Source organism: Lissotriton helveticus, chromosome 3_1 (assembly GCF_964261635.1).
Source record: "Lissotriton helveticus chromosome 3_1, aLisHel1.1, whole genome shotgun sequence".
Taxonomy (NCBI): domain Eukaryota; kingdom Metazoa; phylum Chordata; class Amphibia; order Caudata; family Salamandridae; genus Lissotriton; species Lissotriton helveticus.
In genome coordinates this window covers 1,950,348,425-1,950,370,230 of record NC_136061.1, presented here as the reverse complement: position 1 = coordinate 1,950,370,230, position 21,806 = coordinate 1,950,348,425, and positions in this window count along the sequence as shown.

Here is a 21,806-nt window from a genome sequence, read left to right as displayed (position 1 = left end):
TGAGTGACTTACTTTGGTCTTCGGACTCTGATTCGGAAATCGGACAGGGCAGCTCAGCGTGGGCGGGCCTGGCCGCCTGGCTGCTTTGTCTTGGAAGGCAGTTAAGTTCGTAGTTTTCGTTGTTCTTCTCTTGTCTTCTTCTTTGGCTATGCGCGCCGCCTGCCGCGCCCCATATGCCACGCACAGGGGCTTACTGCTTATTGGCCCGCATGATGTTGTGCGTGCCCTGGGGCTGCCTGGCATTGCTCACCACCACTCAGCAGCAGCCAGCCCTGCTGCCCACGCCCCCCACGCACGCGGCACGCGCATACGCGGCGGCGGAAGTGCGGAACGGAAAGTGAAAGAAAAGGATAAAGGCCTGTCCCGCGTCCCGCCGCCATTTCATAGAATCATATATATGGAAAAAGTGGTCCTAGACACAATTTATGAAAACAGAAACAATCAATGTAAGTGTTAATTATTCACACTAGGCAGTCAGATTTAATCTGAACAACAAAAGGAGATGTATTATTGATTAATACTGCTATCAAATGCAAGGAACCCAACACAACAGTACCAAAACAAATTATACTGCAGTTTATTTACATATTAATAAAATTGGCAATAAGAAAATAGGAAAGGTTGGTGCTCAAGTGATAAGAGGGAAAATTTAAAGTACAGGATTCAGAATGATTCAATGCAAACAAGAAAAAAATAAATTTACATTGCACATATATAAAGCCTACCCATACAGAGTATATACACACTATTATACAGGGGGACTGGGAAGATGGTATAGGCTTAAAAATTAAAAAGGGGGCATAATCGTCGATGTTTCGACCCTGGCGCAATACGGGAAATTCGCGACCTCTGCTACGGGTCTTCTTCAGGACAGGTGGGGGACGGGGAAAGGGGAGCACCACAGAAGGAACGTGGCGGTGTAACAAGGCCAGATCAGTTGGGCGGTACACCTATGACAGATAAATTCAATTGAAGGTCATGGATGGTGAGTATGTCTGTGGACAACCAGGCGATATCAATCGTGCCTAGTAAGGTCAACCGGCAGAGAGGTGACCAATTAATAGAGAGCGAGGAAATTAGCTCCGAAGTAAGCAGACCTAGTATTCCTTCATAGGTCCCCGTGTATATAAATCCAATTGAGAATGAAGTTTGCAAGGATTGTGGCTCGTAAAAGCCGTCTGAATCCGACAACACCCGTGTCTCACATCCGGGAAGGACCACGTGGTAGGGGACCTATGAAGGAATACTAGGTCTGCTTACTTCGGAGCTAATTTCCTCGCTCTCTATTAATTGGTCACCTCTCTGCCGGTTGACCTTACTAGGGACGATTGATATCGCCTGGTTGTCCACAGACATACTCACCATCCATGACCTTCAATTGAATTTATCTGTCATAGGTGTACCGCCCAACTGATCTGGCCTTGTTACACCGCCACGTTCCTTCTGTGGTGCTCCCCTTTCCCCGTCCCCCACCTGTCCTGAAGAAGACCCGTAGCAGAGGTCGCGAATTTCCCGTATTGCGCCAGGGTCGAAACGTCGACGATTATGCCCCCTTTTTAATTTTTAAGCCTATACCATCTTCCCAGTCCCCCTGTATAATAGTGTGTATATACTCTGTATGGGTAGGCTTTATATATGTGCAATGTAAATTTATTTTTTTCTTGTTTGCATTGAATCATTCTGAATCCTGTACTTTAAATTTTCCCTCTTATCACTTGAGCACCAACCTTTCCTATTTTCTTATTGCCAATTTTATTAATATGTAAATAAACTGCAGTATAATTTGTTTTGGTACTGTTGTGTTGGGTTCCTTGCATTTGATAGCAGTATTAATCAATAATACATCTCCTTTTGTTGTTCAGATTAAATCTGACTGCCTAGTGTGAATAATTAACACTTACATTGATTGTTTCTGTTTTCATAAATTGTGTCTAGGACCACTTTTTCCATATATATACTATCACCCAGGTCCTGTTGACTTATTGGGTTTACCCCATTGTTTTTCAATGATTTCATAGAATCAGGCGGGCTTAGACTAAGATAACAAAAAGTGCCTTACACACTGTGTAAGGCACGGTTTGTTATCATTGTCACTTTTGCCTCATGTAATGTAACGTTTGCCTTTGTATTTTGTTCACTAGTAATGTTCTCATGTATCAGTTCTGTTTCTATTGTGAATTCGCTCTGACACCTTCGGGTGAAGTCCGCACATCCCTTCTTACTCGGCTTGCTTAGCTGGCAGAATGGTGTTGCAGCGTTGGCTAGGAGTTTATTATAGTTGAGCTTTTTTCTTTCAGTTAAACAATAAAGTAACATTCATACAACCTAAATTCAGGATGCTGCCTCCCTGCCAATGTTTTAGGCATCTCTCTTTTTAAAGTCGGGAACATTCTGTTAAAACAGCTGTTTAGGATGTAAGGTATTACTTCTCACGAAACAGACTGATTTTTGATAATGTCCTGAATGCAGCAAGGACCGTCTGAATCAATGTAAAGAATTGCAGTGTTCCTAATGTTCTATATGCGATTTGCCTTCAACTAGTAATTACCATTGGATCATTGTGTGCTGTCTCACTCTTAATGCCTGTTTAAAAAGAGTGCTCTTTATGCTGGACCCAAGTATGTTGCTATTTAAACAACACCAGCGATCAATGCACGCTTCCACCACACGCACACAGAACCAGACGTCGGTGCACGCTTTCACCAGGCGCACACACACACCACCAACCGTCAGTGCACACTTTCACCAGGCACACCCCATCAGCCGTCAATGCACGCTTTCACCGGGCACACACGCCACTAGCTGGCAGTGCACACTTCCACCAGGCACACACACCATTAGCCATCAGTGCACATTTTCTACAAGCACACACACACCACCAGCCATCAGTGCACGCATCAATGGTTAGCACATCCACAATTAACTATTGTAGCAATCGCAGTATGGCGCACTTTACTTCTAAACATGTCAGTGCACGCTTTTCCACCATGCACACACACCATCAGCCATCAGTGCACACTTTCAACAGGCACACACACACCACTAGCCATCAGTACATGGTTTCATCAGGCATACACACCACCGGCCGTCAGTACACAATTTCAACAGGCACAGACACCATAAGTCATCAGTGCACGCTTTCACCAGGCACAAACACCACCAGCCGTCAGTGCACGCTTTCACCGGGCACAAACACCACCAGCCGCCAATGCACCCTTTCACCAGGCACAAACACCAACAGCCGTCAGTGCACGCTTTCACCGGGCACAAACACCACCAGCCACCAGTGCACCCTTTCACCAGGCACAAACACCACCAGCCGTCAGTGCACACTTTCACCAGGCACAGACACCATAAGTTGTTCGTGCACGCTTTCACCGGGCACAAACACCACCATCCGTCAGTGCACGCTTTCACCGGGCACAAACACCACCAGCCAATACAGAGTTTGCAAAAGAATTCATGCAACACATTGTCATATACAATGCCAATAACTCAAACTTGAATGCTGCGAGACCTATTGCATTGCAAATGCTTGTTATAATGTATGTGGTGTACTTAACTGTTGTTTCGGGGAGTCAAGTCCGCAAATTATGTACTTTTTAACTCATACATTTGAACCACAGAATTGTGTTTCTCCCAAAGTACATACATGCAAGTTCTTTAACTAGAAAGGAATTCAAGTTGCCGTACATTTTCTCAAAACCATTAAAATATTGCTATAATCTTACCTGTGACAATATTTTCTACAGACTAACGGCAAGTGGAATATAGATGTAGGCCAGTATGAGGTAAATATTCAGGAATTCTCCAAATTCTCATAATTCAGTATCCAAACTGATAACGTTTTAGCCAAATACTCCAAGAATGCACCATTTGACATCATTTCCCCAAAGTGACTGGTAGGCGACCCCAATGGAAGGTGATAGCTTGTAAATGTGCTCACTAATTTTATGACCTAAACAACCTTACTTCTCCGACCCCACTCAAAACATGTATAAACATACATTGAGCTTGTTAGCAGTAAATATATGTATACAAAAGCTCCTAGCTAGATTGCCACTTGGTACTCAAAATAATACTGACCCCAGTGATGCAGTTTTTAAGAAACTCAAGAAAGAGAAAGACCGATTTCTACTGATATAATCTAGCTGCACGTGTATCTGCAGCAGGTGCATTAAGCCTATTGAGCTGTCCAGCAAGCATTGAGTAAGAAAACATTGGACAAACGTCTTTCTAAATCAGCTAATGACATTGTATGGTTCAAAGGTTACATCTTGAGCCTGTTACTCAGATTGCTGAACGAAGTAGGACTTCTGAAATAGCTTGGTAGTTTAATCACGCGAGTTGAACTTCTCACATAACCTGATCTTTGAAGCAGGAAGCGAGCTGTTCTCTGTTTATATAAGCAAGAAACCTAAGTTCTGATCCCATCCTAACCTTAACACTTGATTACCTTATGGGGTCCCGAGCTAAGTACTTTAACTACCTGTACATCAGTTAATTTAGCTGCCAAATTCTGGAGTGTCAAGAAGCTGACTACTCACCTGTGAGACATGCTATTTGAAAAAGGTAGAATTCGGTTTCACCCTGGAAACGTGTAGAGGTTATTCACTTAACAGGCTGTAGAAGTGTACTCGATTATATTGCCTTCTTGTCCCACTTGAATCACCAGCAAGCAACCTCGAAGTTGCCTTTGAGTAGATAAGCGCTATAGTAACACGCGGACACACAAGTATCACCATTGTCAGCTATGACATCACAAGCTGCCTTGAAGTACGCTAGGCCTTGGGGGGCGGCGCGAGGCGGTGGCGTGCTGGCCGCCCTCCTCGGTCCAAGAATAACATTCCTGCAGAGAGAGAACATTCCAGCAGCTTTCACACTTTTCCTTCCAGTCACACCAGGGTCTGTAAATCTGGCTCCCGAGAATGAGATCATCTGACAGGGTAATTTGTAGATTTTTATTTAGTCAAAAGTGAGCTCACAATTTCCACAGCAACAGAAGCACAACAGAAAGCAGAGCTGGGGAAGGCGCTGGGGGCTCAGGCTGGCCTAGTGTAAGAAACTCGGGACCCAGCGACAAAGCCAACTCTGTCTCTTGGCCAGTGGGGGCCATAACTCCCGTAAAACACCAGAGCTAATTTACTGCTCTTTTAGTAAAAGGTCACCAAGCCCTACTCCCAGGCCCTTCGAGTCCATGGTAAACGTGCTTCACAAATAGACAGCCGTTTAGGTTTTCCTATTGTATGGTTGATATGTCATTGAAAACACATCAGCTTTCTCCTTTCTGGTATCTCACTGCAGAGGAGGCAGGAACAGGAACCCAGTTTGAAGGCCTTGCTACACAAGACATACTCTGGAGACACTAAACACGGGGAAAAACAAGCATTTGCAATGCAATAGGTCTCGCATTTACGCAAGTCTGAGCTATTGACATTGCAAATGGCAATGCCTTTTATTTTTGTTTTTAAAACGTAAATGAATGGCATTGCCATTTACAATGCCAATTGCTTAAACTTGCGTAAATGCGAGACCTATTGCATGGTAAATGCTTGTCTCCTGCTGGAACCGTAATCCTGCCTTCCTTTCTCTGCTTAGAGGGCTGCTTAGGAATGAGCTTCCCGGAGATATGCAACTGATTTATGAGGTCTTTGAGCTCAGCATGAAGGCCCCTTGATGTTTACAATCAGTTGTGTTCGGACTGTTGTATTTATGGCCTTCACAGTCGGCTGCCAGAAGCTTTTTAGATGTTCGCTGTATATGGGTTTGTGTTGTAATTGTGCTGCATGCAAAAAAGGCTCGCTTTTCAGCCAGCCATAAGCGGTATTTGGTGCTTTAATGAATGTTTAGTATGAAAATAAGTTAAATAGTAGGGAAGTAACTCTCCTGCTGGGCCGACTATTGTTCAAAAGACCCATAAAGTCTCTTTTTAAGAAAAGCCTCACAAATTTTCTCATAAGCATAGCGCATGTTAGAGCTGAGTTCTCAGCTATGTTTCAAACAAAGTGAAGACTCGGAAGAAGTCCTTCCCTAGATGCGCCATGGTGTACGAAAGAAGCACTCTTTTCATAGGTGCGTTTGAAATGCACTACTAAAAACCTGTATATGTTCCAAAGCAATTTAATAACCCGCATATGAAATGTGTACCAGCACGTTGCCGTACGCACAGGCGCATAAGATAGGCCAGTATATTCCGAATTTGTAAGAAATGTGGCATACATTCTTTAAAGATCTTGCGCTCGCGTGAGGAGCACTTCATCCACTTATACTAATTTAAAAATGCCAAGCGCTGAATGCTCAGTACTCACAGCAAAACTATTTAACGACTCCTCTTACGGCGCATGCTTGGTCTTCGGGTAGGTCATCACCTCGAAGCAAAACGCTCTGTTCCCGTGTACGGTGTACTCCTTCAGACCACACTGTGCACAATCCTATTCAGCCGCAATAATCCTCACAGACACCGGACTGCCAGCCAGGCAAACATTAATTGTGTGTGCGGTTTGAAAAATAAAGGAAACGCTTGGCCCCATGGGGTTTCCCGATGAGGTTTTTGTTTTTCAGCCGCCAGCCTCTCACCCCCGCTTTGCCAATGTGGCCTCTCCCCGCTGGATTGGCCTCGCTGGTTATTTCGACATCATGAAGTAATGGCGACACGTAGGACGGCTCAGGCGGCGCCCGAGGAAGATGGCAACAGGAGGATGCGGCGCCGCCTGGGGTCTGAGGACGAGGTAGAGAGCCCACCTGAAGCACATTTTCAAAAAAGCTGTCGGCATTGTGAAACAAGCATTTGCCCGCGAAACCTGGGAGGGCGGGGGCTGCCCGCGCATGCGCAGCATTTCTAACTTTCATTCTGAGAGCCCCGGCTAGAAATGCCGCGCAAGCGCGGGCAGCCCCCGCTCTACTAGGTCCGCCAGCTCCAGTCCCGTCGTGAAGAACATCGGCTGCCAGCCCCCGCTCTACCAGGTCCGGCAGCTCCCGTCGTGAAGAACATCGGAAAGGGCCGAACATGCCTAAGGGGAGAGGAGCCCGGTGAGTGGGAGTGCGGGTGGGGGTGGGGGTGGTGGTGTTTGGTGTACGCGCGTGTGTCTGTTCGAGTGTGTCTGTGCGTGCGTCTGTTTAAGGGGGGGTGCGTGTATGTATGCAGTGTGTGTGTGTGCCTGTGTATGCGTGTGGCTGTGTATGTGCACATGCGTCAGTGTAGCGCGCGCACCGCCATGCACGTTACAAGCAGCCAAGACGCCAAAGCGCGCCCACGAGGTCAAATCTCCGGCAGGAGAAGCGCGTGACAGTCTGCTGTCCACATTCCCCCAAAAGTGATAACATAAGTTGTCTCGCCCTAGACAGCAAAAGCTTCGCTTTTGCTTTCGTCTAGGCAAGACCTAAAAAACTGAAAGGATTAAGTTTAAAATATATTTTGAAATTCCCAACAGCATAGAACGTCTGAAAGCAATGTAAAGTTTGGAGCAAACCTATCACAGGCACAAATCCAACTACTCGCACACAAAGATGCCAGAATTGATAAGGCACAACGTTGAGCTCTTGAAAAGGCGTTTTATCAAGTGAGCGCATTTATCAGCTCTAGGATGCCCTAAAAGAATTGTATCCTATTACAGTTTAAAGTATTAATCCATAACTAAAACCAGTTCTCACAACTGTATGGTAAAGCAAGGTGAATAATAGTATAGCTGTCCTGTACTGGTCCTAATATTAATCTGGTCTCATGATAATGCAAGACAACACCAGGAATGTTATTAGTACTGTGATGTAGAACATGCTTATTCCATAGTTATGTTTCTGTAATCATTTGCAGATATTGCAATACACAATTTTCTTTGAAATAAATATAAATAGTATGCTCCAAAAATACAGAACTTTTAAAAGAGGCAGTCAATAAAACTGCACTTTAATGAAGTAGTTAGTTAACTGGGGCATTCAGATACACCACAAACCAGATTTTCTCTTACCAGCAAAAAAAATGACCTAAAAATACACTTTCTGTTTTTACTTCACAGATCTGGCCATGGGAGTGCGAGGGGTGCAGGTAGAAGGGTGACATGCCACTGTGCATCATCCATCTTTTCACCTTTAAGGCAAAGCAGACCTTGCAACATCAGTTACACTCAATCAGGTTAGCACAAACAGTAGGGCAATCTACCTTCCCACGCAGAACCGATATAGCACAAGTACAGCAGTGCAAGGAGGATCAATTCTACAGTAAGACAGGGTAGAGTTAAGCGTTCTGCCCCAGTTAGTGCTGCTGTTAAAGCCCCTGCACACAAAACTGCTTCCGGAGAATACAAGCCTCGATCTCCACGGAACAAAAGCCAACTGAGGCATTCTGTGAAAAACCAACAGAAGATCTACTGTTGAACAGAAGGTCTATATAAAATAATTCTTAGGTCAAGACAAACAATTCTTAATCAATAGGTCTAGTGAATTGTTATGTTTTTTTAGGAAATGGTCTTTATTATACATAGATGCAAACAATTTCTAAAATTAGAACTATAAAAATTACACATCTGAAATAATGATATTTATCAGCAGAAACAGTCAATTTAATAGAGGTGAAATCCAAGGTTTATTAACAACATAATATACGATGTCAGTGGGCCTTTACTGATCCTAAAGCGTAATTAGCAACAGGCCATCAATCTTGATATCACCACTAAGTACAGCTTTTATGAAAACTCAGTTAATTCATGATTTAACTTAAAAAATGTACCTGGGCCAAAAAACGGCATTGGAGGAGCCACGATATGGCACACAACTGCTGCTGCAGCCCTCGCGTCCAGAGTCTGCTGAACCTAAAAAGCAAAGTCAGGGTATGTAACATGAACCAGACTAGTAGAGAAAAAAAACACTGCTAGGCTGATGACGGTCGCCCAGATGCCACAAGGCATGTCTTATCTTGTGCCACTCTGACGGTGCATGCCTTATCAGTTCTGAATGCATATCTACAGTGTGCAGAGCAAGGGTGCAGAGACCCTAAAGATTTCCTTGGGGCTCATCTCTGTATCTTTGGTGAAGAACTCCAAGGAGAGGTCTATAAAAATTACTTGAGGTTTACACCTGTAAGCCTTTTAATAAAAACGTCATCTCCCATTCACCCCTGTTCCCATAAAGACAAAATTAAATGGGATGAAACAGGACCCAGCCTACCTGTTGATAGGTGTTAGTTGAAATAATGGGCCTATTGACTGGTGCAGCTGGCACAGGAAGGTCCAATGGCAATGGCTCCTCTGGTGGAGAGGCTGCCAATTCACTTGCTGGCTCATCGCCCACAGTCGATGTAGAAGCTGATGGAACAGTCTCCTGTTGTGCTACCTCATCTTCCGCCAGTGGTGCCACTGGGGTAGCAGCCTGTGGTACTGGTGGAGCATCCACCAGAGGTGCCACAGGAGCTGCAGCCGGAGGTGTAACCGCCTCTTTAATTGGAGTTACATTTGGGGGTGTTGCTGGAGTTGGTACTGCTGGTGCTGCCGGAGGAGCAGAAACTGGAGCACCCAACACCTCCTGCTCAAATCTAGAGAAAAAGCAAATGAGAGCAATCAAAATCCGCAATAGAAATGAAGACCAACATGTCATAGAGGTCACAGAAAGCAAGGAGGAAATATGTGCCAGGAGAAAAAAAAACATCATTCAAAAAGGTCTCTGGGAATAGAATGCTTAGCATCACCACATTAATAAAAGTGGCCAAACAACAATGGACATGGCATCCCAACAGACCACGGAGATGACTATCCAAGTCACAAAGGCATAGAGACAAGACTTTTCCATATGAAGTACTTTTAAGAATAGAAACCACTTTATTAAGATAAAAAGAGGCACGTTTTAAAAATGATATCAATCTCACTTGACTCAGTAAAGAGAAATTTTGGGGAAAAAAGGGGCATCTAGTTTACCAAGGCCCATGTTAAGGAACATTTGAGGAACAAATAGAGCCAACAAAGAAGCATGTGCAGAAGGTTACTCTTCTGTAAGATGGGAATTGCTACTAGGTTCTGGCTGCATAGATAAAACCATCAATGGTCTTCAACACCATTTCCCAATTTGTGAGGTAAGGTCCTTTGGAGTATCACTGAGCTTCACTATGTTTATTTATATATAATACAAGCGGGAAAATTCAGACCGTTCAACTCACACTACCACAGGATATCGGCTCCCATCCCTCAGTCACTCAGAGGAGCTGATACCATTGAGGGCAGGTATCTGGCAAACTGTTTGGATGTTCAGTGCAGTAGATGTCCATTACGGGGTGTGAAACCCCTCAAGGATATCAGTGGCAGTGTCAGGTTTGTTTTTTGCTGTTGGAGGAGGGAGTCAGAGAATTTACAGTGCCTCGGACTGGGTTCGGCACCAAGTCCCACTTCCTCCGCCTGCAAAGCCCCCCGCACGCGGTGCTGCACGAGCATCAAGGTCGCGCTCAGGCGCCCGGCAGCAGGAACCATCACGGGCCGCGCGCGGGCCCACCTTAAATATCCCAACCTGTCACCGCAGCTTAGGAATCTCACGCATGTAGAGTGATGCGCAATTTACCTGAACACAGAAGAGGGACAATAGTTCCCCTAAAGGAAAACATAATTAACCAGACCGCCGGAGAACTGATGCACGCGCACCAGCGCGAGACACCCGCAAAAACGATCCCGTTCCCCAGGTTCAGGCACGAGGTGGAAGCGCACGAGACGTCGCCGTGAGCGTGCACGCAAGATGAGGAGGATCGCCGGAGAAGACATGGAGCCTGATGCCGATGCCGAGACTGACCTGCTGCGGAGGGAGAGGGACAGGCGGAAAGAGCCCGGTGAGTTGGAGGGGGGTTGGGGGGGAGAATGTGTGTGTGTGTGTCTGTGTGTGCGGTGTGGGGCTTAGTTGTAGGGGGGAGGGGGTGTGTGTCTGTGTGTGTGTGTGCACGCACACGATTGAGAGGCTGACTGGCTGTGCACAGTTGGAGCAAGAGATGTGCACGGCTCCGGGGGGCTGGGCGTGCGCGCCCATGGTGTAAAATCCATGCGTGTGCACAGCTCTGTCTCCCTTCAGAGGCAACTCAATAGCAATAGGTCGAGAGAGCTCGACCTAAACAGCACTATCACAATGGCGTGGCTGTCCAAGAGCACGCAACATTTTTTAAGTTCATCACTTACATCATTTTGCCCAAACCATAGGAATAGAAGAAGAAACACTACATGCTTTTTGGCCTCCTGGTGGCATAACAGGAAGATACTTCCCATGACCTTTGGCCCTAATTACAACACAAGAGATGACAAGACAGAGTATTTCCTTGGCCGGATATAACCTCTGCTATTGCCTAACTCACCTTCATTTTTATTTTTTTATTTCTTTATTTGCATTTTATATTATATTTTTGAGTACATTAACCACAGGATAATTTTACATGTGTTAGATTCAAAGTAAGGCATGTATTATTTACATCTTTACAGCATAAACATTGCTAATCTTATACATTGCGGTTAGTGGGTACTGGTGGCTGATTCTCTGCATGGATCACGTATACTCATGTGTCATTATTATTAGGATATTGATAATGCGAGTCTATTGCCTTAATCGCCTTCATGTAGTTCCTGACTTCCCTATAAAGATTTATGTCCGATTTTCATTCAGGAGAACACAAAGGAGAAGAAATGACTTTAGCGAGCTACAGGAGGGACACAGAGACTACTGAGTTCTCAAGAGAGGCTGGAGAATCATCTCTTCTCAGCTGGGCCATACACAAGCGAGTCTGCAGAAATGTTCTCTTGTGGGTCAAGGCAGAAGAGCACTCATATTGTTTCTGGGTTCCCATAAATACAATTAAAACTAGGAAGATGGCTTCTGGCAACCTTTCGTTTGCTGTAGGGTTATGGTCTTGATGTAATTGTCACTTGCTTTGCGCCCCCCACCGATATTGTTTTTGGGTTCCCTTTCACAGTTCATGTATGTATTTTTCTTCCCCAATCTTAAACGATTCAGTAGTTTCCTTACCCATTACCGGCAGTGCCGGCCTGTAACGTGGATGAGAAGTGGGATGGGTACACAAGCGCACACTCACCCATCCACTTACAAGTACACACACACACACAGGCACACACCCACCCACCCCCCTTCACATTGCAAATTTGACCTGACTTGCACTTTTCAGTTTCTTGTAGGCACGCAGGGGTCGTTGTAGGAGATGACTGGCTCCTGGTAGCATGGGCGCCATTTTAGAGAGTGTATGTACCCTATTTTACTGAGTTTATGTTTTCACTTTAACCCAATGTATTTATTTAGTATTCTGTTACAGGTATTATCCCTTGGCAGGGGAGCCTGCTGAGGGACTGAAAGGGTTGCTGGACCCTCGTTTTGTGTTTTTATTTACCCACCAGTTTTGCTTACAGCTCAAGACACTGCAGCCATGCCCCCTGCACTCGGCGGACTATTTATGCATAAATGGTTGCGCGTCCGCATAGCGGACGCTGCTAGCGCGCTGATGACATGTCAAAGGTAAGTCCGCCGGCGCTAAAACCGTGCTGAGCGCCAGACCCACTGACATTTCCAAAACACAACAGCCTCCTAAACAAGCACTGGCGTTGCCAATAGGTCTCGCAGTAGGAAAGTTGGAGCTATTACAATTGCAAATAACCATGCCTTTTATTTTTGTTTTCATTTTAAAAACATAAAGGGCTTTGTCATTTACAAAAGCTCCAACTTTCCTACTGCGAGACCTATTGGCAACGCCAGTGCTTGTTTATTCTTGACCACTCCGTGTCATGTCTGCTAGGCCGCTCACACACTCCGCACCATACCTCTGTAAATCTGCATTTACAATGGATAAGCACCAACATGGCAATTGTCAGACTTTCTCTGGGCTCTTCTACACTACTGTCACAAACCTAGGTGGCATAATGCTTTGCAGTATACAAAGAACAGCAAGCATTGCAAATTACAAAAGTCTGGCTCGTATCTTAAAATGCCTCTTCAGTCACTGTTGTACTCCGCATACATGCACTCTGTCACTCCTTTTGGCACTTATGCATCAAACCACTGATTTATTCTTGAATTCCCTCAGTCACTCATCCATTGCTGGGGCGGTTATTAAATTGTTCCTTGTAATATTAGCTGAGATCCTATTAACAGCATGAGCATAGTTCACACTGACGATTTACATGTATGCATTAGTGGTGCAGCAGGCGCAGTGCCACTAAGACGCATAGGGGTAAGGGGCCTGGCCAACAGTATTTTAAGTAAAGCTAATGTTTTAATGTACATCTTTTTTTGGTGATGTATTTTACGGCTTTTGACGGAGTTTCCTGGGTCCGTTCTCTTTGTAAAATATAGGCAAACATGAAATTTGTATTTATCTTGACGACTACAAAGTAATAGCATTTTCCGTGCATTTAAACGTATGCGAAGGGGGAGTTGTGTATTTACCCCTTACTTCAGCAGTGACTTCCATTTTTTTTTCCGGAGCTTAGCTTCCTGCTGTTAGTTGATTTGCATCTCACAGATGCTGCCAGGCAACAGATTACAATCTTTACGACGCAGCTTAAAGCACTAAAGTATCCTGTTCTTGTTTCGTTTCCAACTGGTGAAAACATGTGATGTTTCACACACTTGCAGGCTTTCGGTCTGTGTTTTTTGTCTGAACTAAATGGATAGCTTAGCCCAGTTACAAAATGAACGTACGCAAATTTGTTTATTTAAATTGTTTAAAGCTTATAGCGTAAAACATATTGTTTTTTCTGAACACAAAACTGCTTTTTTTCTTTCTTTACACGTTTAAACAAGCACTGGTCTGAGAAGAGCCCGTGAGTTGTGAGCATGTATTGGCAACATTACCGGAACTTACAAGCCTTGCAATTCACGAGCTGTGTTAGAATGTGTGAGCGGGGTCTATAAAGGGGGATATTATTTAACTCTCTCACTCAGTGTCACAGCGCCCAGAGGTGTTGGTAGCTCACTCGGCGCAGACCCTGAGACAGCGAGGCCTCCACCCTCACAAGTACCTTCGGAGACGGGTAGTGCAGCACCTCATAGTTCAAAAGGCATTTAAACCATGCTCCTAAAAAACAAGGTGTTTAATGCCGGTAACCTTCGACTTTCTTAAAATGTTACGCCTAAATCCAGTTGCGCATTCTAACCCTAAGAAGTTGCTTTGAAAATGAGTACATTTGCTCAACAATAACACAAAAGTTAGATAAAAGAGCCAGTCCTTTTTGTGATAACTGCACACTCGGCCAAATGTAGTGTGCAAGCAGTCCGAGAGTGCCTTCGCCGCCCCGCAGTTGGGAAGGGAGCGCTATATGAATCTTGCCGATGTGTCCTTTGCGATTAATCACTTGCATGCCTGGTATCAAATTGGGGCGGATAATTCACAAAATAATTCAGACCATGACCGCGCACCTCAGCCCGCAATGCTCAATTGTATGACGGTATTTTGCTGCAAGAAATGAAGGCAGGAACCACGCACATAATCTGTTCATTTTTCTCCCGGGGTCGTGCACATGCTTCCTTGACAGATTTGTGTTGCTGATGGAAATGAGTAGAGGTATCTGGGTGTTTCTAATAGCGCTACAACAGATGGCTAAACAGATACCATTTTAAACGACAAAAAAAGTAAACCAGACACGAGGGCGACAGAGCGAGTTTAAATAGCATCAGGGTGGGTAGGGACTGGGAGACAGAAGGAGGTGGGGGCAGGATGAAGGGTTAAGGGGTAGGGAGAGACGGCACAGGCTGGGCAGGCTTAACAAGACGGAGGGAAGAGAGGGGAGGGGGGAGGAGAAAGGCGACACTGCGGGAAGGGGCAGGCAGGATGACTCAGGGGAGGGGGCGGAGCAGGGCAGAGCGGCATGTGGGTGTGAAGAACCGGGCCTTTGAAGTGAAGCTAAGCTTCACTTCAAAGGTGTCGGAGGAATGCGGGCGGCTGTGCACGCGCTTTTAAGCTCAATGCACATGCGCATTGAGCTTAAAAGTCACGGGCACTGCAAGGAATCGCCACGATTCCTTGCAAGTTAGATAAAGTCTGGATGAGCCCCTATAGTCTCGCTTGCTCGATGCGCATGCGCATCGACAGGCGAGACCTAAAAACGGTATTGCCGTGAGGCACTTCTCAAGATGAACCCTTCAGGTCAGGACAAGGAATGTACTATACACAACCCTATCGACATTACGAGTAGGCATCCTCTCACATGTCACATCTGCTACCCCAGATAGAAACTAGTCCAGCAGACCAGGTGAGCAGAGATACACATACCCAGTCACAAAGAAAGTCAAAATCCTTTATTGGTGCATTATTCCAGGGCCTAGAAACAAGTTCATACAGGAGCCCGTAGCACTCCTAGAACCATGCCTACTCTACCCAGAACACACCATCTCAATTTCAATTTTAATCTTGAGGTTTTAACTGACAAAGTCACTGAGTCCTTAATGGAAACGATGGCTTGCTCTTGCCTTATGTAAATGTTTAATTCCACCACTCATTCAGCAGGGCACATCCTAGATGGTATTTTCACAAATAACCCTTCCCTAAAAATTCGTAATATCCTTAATTTAATGTGGTCCGACCACAGCGCTATACTCTATGAAAATAGCGCCACCCAAGATAGTACCTACACCAGACAGCCTCTTATACGTCAAACATACAGGGCCTGCAACAAAGTTCAGACTGATCAATTCAACCAGATTCTCTCTGAACACTTGCCACCCTAAACTGATGACTTAAAGCAACTAGTCAGTGGCTACTCTAATTGGCTTAGTTCAGCAGTATCCGCCCTGGCACCAGTAAAACAGATCAAGGACAATAAAGGGAAACAGTCCACACCTTAGTATTTAGATAAATTAAGATCTACTAAACAAAAATGCAGTAGACAAGAACGTAAATATAGGGCAAACTACAATAAATCTGAAAAACAAAAATACAAACACTACTTGGGAGAATATAAGGCATTAATAGTTGAGGAAAAATCTTTCTAACATCATATGCTGACGACACCCAGATTGTCGTCTCCCTAGCTAGTGATATCGAGAGTACCAACATCAGATTCAGCAACTGCATGCTGGCAATCATAGAATGGATGAGTTCAAATTGTCTCAAACTTAATTCTGGAAAAACAGAAGTCATTCTGTTTTGAGAGGCACCTCTTTTTGGTCCCTATGTTGGTGGCCTCAAGAACTGGGCACCCTCCCTGAACCCGCAAAAAAGGCCAAAAATCTGGGTTTTTAGGTGGATAATAAATTGGCATATGGTGAGCAAGTTAAAGCCATCCCGTCATCAGCCTTTTTTTTTATTTCAAAAGATTTCATTAGAGACATTTGTTATATACAGTACAGATATAGTGAAGGCAATACTGGTGTCGTTATACGCCGTTGGGGTTACAGTAGGCATATCTTTAGCAAGGTTGGTCACGCGTACATTTGAGTAGGTAATCACAACCTCGGTGTATGTTGCCATTGGTGGTCTTATGTATTACCCTCAAAGGGAGGAAACGGAAGTGGGAAAAGAGAGGAAGGAAAAGAGGACAGGCTGGTTAGCACGTTAGTTAGCCGCCATATTTCCAGAGTTTGCGGTGTGAGGAGGTTGGGAGTGAGACACCGAGCCCCGTAGCCTGGCTATGGAGGTTTGTGCGAGCTCAGGTAGTTGTCCAAGGAGTGCTACATCTCGCCCTTTGGGGTGGGGTTGGCTGAGTGTTTTTGATCATTAAAACTGTTAAAAAAATTCTACCTTATCTCCTGGTGACATTACAGAAAACAGTTATGACAACACTAGTCACGTTCAGACTAGATTACTGTAATGGTCTATTTTTAAACATTCAACAACAATTCCTTACCAAACTTAAAGTCTTTCAGAATACAGAAGCATGTATGCTTATATGTATCCCTAAATTTCAATCTGTCAAGCAAGCCTTATGTAAACTACACTGGCTACCAGTCAGCCAGAGAATAACTTTTAAGGCCTTATGTATCACTCATAAAGCCCTGCATGGCACAGGCCCTAAGCACCTGCAGCAGAGTTTCATTTGGTATAGCCCAACCAGACATTTGCGCTCACTCAACGCAAACAATGTCATTGTTCCAACCATAAGACATGCTTCTTGAGGTGGTAGGAGCTTAATTTGTAATGCAGCCAGGCTTTGGAATGCTCTCCCTGCCCATGTTAAAGCTATGCCAAACCTTTAGCTATTCCGGAAAGCTTTAAAATAAATTGGCCGTTTAACTGTTAGGAACGGGGAACTTTTACCACGCAGTGCCTTTACAACGCAGGTTTTTCAACGCAAGTCATTACAACGAATTGCGCTGGGGGGGGGCTCTAGGATAGGTAATAGTTAAATTTACTATCCAACACCTTCCCTACTATCCACGGGGACTGGAGTTGGAAAAGTAAATTAAACTATTCACTATCCAGCACCCCCCAACGCAAGTCGTTGTAACGACTTGTATTGAAAAACCTGCGTTGTAAAGGCATGCGTAGTAAAAGCATGCGTTGTAACAACGTACATCCGTTAGGAACCCACCTGTTTATCACATAGTCAGATCTCAGCAATGTTGAAGTAGCCGCCAAGGCACCCCTGGGTATAAGTGCACTTTACAAATAATAATAACATAACATATCTAAACATAACATAACACCCATCCATTCACAAGCGCATGTACATACACCCACCATTCACAAGCACATACACACATATATTCACAGCACGCACATACATATACACATCCATCCATACTTACATTCATACACACATGCACCCAACATTCAACAAACACTTACCGGGTGACAGCAGGAAGGAGAAAGGCTTCAGAGAAATTGCCAGAGGTTTAGTAGGGAAAGGCTGCACAGAAGAGCCCATCTCCTCCTCTCATTGGCTTACCATTGGAGAGTTGGCTGACCTTGTCATTGATGGGTCAGAATTTACATTGGAGGGTTGGCAACTCCTCGCGAAGTGGGATGGGTCAGTGACACTTGCTGACCCCTCCCCACTCTGTGACAAGGCATCATTGACAGACAGTCAGCCTTGGACACTTCAGGGCTTAAATCTGAAGGCCCATGTCTGATTCTATCAGTGATGCTCTCCCTTGTCATGAGAGCTGTGGGCTGTGAAATCTTCAGCCTGGCAAAACTTAGCTCAGGCTGCCAGGCGCCTGCCCATTAGTATATATAAAGTGCCTGACTGCCAGCCCCGGACATGATGAGCATCTGTCAGACTGACCTTTGCTCAGCCTGTCAGACACTCATCACGCTTTGGAAAAGGTAGGAGGGCAGAACCCCTGCAGCCTTAATGACGGTCCACGCCTGATTACCTCACCTAGAAAGATCCTGAATTTCTGGATTACATGGCAATGGTCTGATGGCATATCCAGTGCCTATTCCGTTTGTGTCCAGAGGTATCTCATGGTACTTACAGAGGCTCAATCAATCAATCAAAGCATTTGTATAGCGCGCTACTCACCCGGAGGGTCTCAAGGAGCTTGGGGGGGGGGGTGCTACTGCTCGAACAGCCAGGTCTTGAGTTGCTTCCTGAAGGAGAGGTGGTCTTGGGTCAGGCGGAGGTGGATGGGGAGGGAGTTCCATGTCTTGGCCGCCAGGTAGGAGAAGGATCTTCCTCCCATTGTGGCTCTTCGGATGCGGGGAACGGCGGCGAGGGCGTGGCTGGTCAATCGTAGCTGGCGGGTGGGAGTGTAGAAGGTCAGGCGGTCATTGAGGTATCTGGGGCCTTGGTTGTGGAGAGCTTTGTGTGTGTGGGTGAGGAGTCGGAACGTGATTCTCTTGCTGATGGGGAGCCAGTGCAGGTCTCTCAGGTGTCCGGAGATGTGGCTGTGTCGGGGGATGTCCAGGATGAGTCGTGCTGAGGCGTTCTGAATGCGCTGGAGTCTTCTCTGAAGTTTGGCTGTGGTTCCGGCGTAGAGGGAGCTACCGTAGTCCAGTCGGCTGGTGATGAGCGCCTGGGTGACCGTCTTCCTGGTTTCGGTGGGGATCCACCGGAAGATCTTCCGTAGCATGCGTAGGATGTTGAAGCATGACGAGGAGACAGCATTGACTTGTCTGGTCATCGAGAGGGAGGAGTCCAGGATGAAGCCCAGGTTGCGTGCGTGGTCCGTTGGTTTGGGTGCGCTGCCCAGGGCAGGGGGCCACCAGGAGTCGTCCCAGGCGGAGGGTGATGATCCCAGGATGAGGACTTCCGTCTTATCCGAGTTCAGTTTCAGGCGGCTGTTCATCATCCACTCGGCTACGTCTTTCATCCCTTCGTGTAGGTTGGTTCTGGCGGTTGCGGGGTCGTTGGTGAGGGAGAGGATCAGCTGGGTGTCGTCGGCGTAGGAGATGATGTTGAGATTGTGTTGGCGTGCGATGGCCGCAAGGGGGCTCATGTAGGGCTCAGAATTGTTTATGTTTCTGAAGGAATCAACGAGTCACTAAACAAACTTGCATGGCATGGAGAAGATGTGGTGCACGGCCAGAGCTACTGACTTGTGAGCTGGGGATCTGGGTTCGAGCATAGGCATGACATGCAACAGCCTGTGATTCTGGGCAAATCACTTAATCTCCCTGTGCCGATGAGCAGTGACTGGATACCCTCATGGGAGATAAGCCGCTCTATAAAGCTTCAAATTTAAACTAAACATATGTGTTGTGTTCTGGACTAATTTATTTATTAGTGGTGTTATACTACTCATCTTAAGGAACAGCTTAGACCCCAACGTTACTCAGACTCTGTTGTTATCTGCATGAGCGCTGAGTAGCCCCTCCTGTGATGGAAGACAGCAGGTGTGTTCTATCTTCTCTCCCTTCCCTCGACCTGTACCCGTTTTTTCCCTCTACAGTACTCTCTCATGGAGTTCTATTCAGCCATTTACCTCTGGTGAAGAACCGGGTTATTTAAGACCCGGCGGCACCAGGGGCACGCCCAAAGTCTTCGGGTATCACCTGTCTTAGAACACAGAGACACGGAAACTTCTTGGTGGCGTCAAAGATCTAATTTATTGGCTGCAGCCAGTAACAGAAGTCCTAGAAGTCAACACGGTATGAGTTCTCAGGAGACTGCTCAATTTTACAAAGCAAGTCATCCCTTTTTATGCCAAAAATCACATTCCAGACAAATACCTTACATTTACAAACTGTCCAATCACATGTATCCACACCAAAAGTATCGCATGACGGTAAAACCCACTTTTCAGTTACCCGGCCCATGATCAATCATTGGTCAAACCCAACATTCTTCTTAAGACAGGTCGAACGAACCCATAATAAAAAAAGGCACATCCCCATCGTAAACAGACCATAAAGAAGGGAGCAGAAACAGGTGTGAGTAGGATAAGGCATATTTGTGTGCAATAAAAGTTTTACGATGTCCTGTGCTCTGATCCTTAATCTTGATCAGCTAAAGGGCAGGAACTGGTTTAACAAGGTCAGCTTCAGGCAACAGGGTCAGTTCACTCAGGTCAAACAGGAGTCAGCACGAACTGGAGATACATGTACTTAAAGGACTTGGTCAGCCACAGTCATCCGCCTCTGTGAGGGCAACCACAAAATGTCTGCCATACACAAAATGGAACCCAAGGGTTCAGAACGAAATCCCTAAATACATAGTGAATTCATCAGTCTAACGTGACGAAAACACTCATACTTGTTGTACTAACTAGTTACGGTTCGCTAATATCAAATTCGTAACGAAACCATGACCTTTATGAAACGGGTTCAGAATTCACGGAACCTCAGCCCCTCCTTTTGCCCTTACATAGGCAATAACCTACACTCACTTCAATCTGAGTCCAGGTCTATATTCATCAGATCATCAAGATGTTGCTGGAGCATAATCCTATTACTTAGTACCTCTCTTGGGACAGGTCTCCTTGCACACGTAGTAGCACAGAGGCCACATATAGCAGGAGCGCACTGCACACAAAGACAGAACAGGAAAAGAATCGCTAAAGCCATCCCAATGATCATCAGAATCTTCCATCCCCAGGTCGATAACAATTCCCAAAACCATCCAATCAACGACCAATCTCCTTTGTCCACATGTATAGACTTGGAGATCTTATGTAACCTGGAAATGGCCTGGTAAACTGTCGGAGCATTATCTGGGATAAAAACGCAGCAACTCGATTGGATCACTTTACATACTCCACCTCGATCTGCGAGTATGACGTCTAAAACCATACGATTTTGTAACGTCATAAGGCGATCCGCTTGAAGCTCAGCTGTCAGATTACTAAGGGTACCAGCAGTTTCGTTTATGGTGGATTCAACCACTCTCGTCAACTGTCGTAAACCTCTACTGTTAGCCATAGGTCCCCAAAACGGTAAGAAACCCTTGAAGAAGTCTCCCACTTCTTGTCCAGCAGTATCTTCCTGATCGAAGACACCTCTAACAACTATCGTCTTGTGGTAATCTGAAGCAACAGTATACGTAGGAGGCAACAAGTATCCAACATAACACGTTCCCGAAAAATCAGGGGGCAACCATGTATATGCTCTGTTGTAACAAACAAAATATGTGCCCTTAGCTGCCAAAAACGGCGGGGAAGATTGAGACGTACAAACGTACGTCTGAGTACAAACACTCTTCCCTAGCTGAGCTTTCGGATTTTTGCCAATACCTTGCAGACAAAATTGGCCTCGGTGGGGTACGACCCAAATCGGAGGTGACCTCTTTTGTTTCTGCCTTTCACTCAGACTAACACTGTAACCAGTCGTGTTCCATCCAACATAAGCCGCTAACTCTTCCTTAGGGATAGTCCTATACGTGTCGATATCTCTGCTCATATTCATAACTCCCTTCACCAAAGCTTGATTACTTAAGTTATCTCTCATGGAATGTAGAGGATAAACTTCC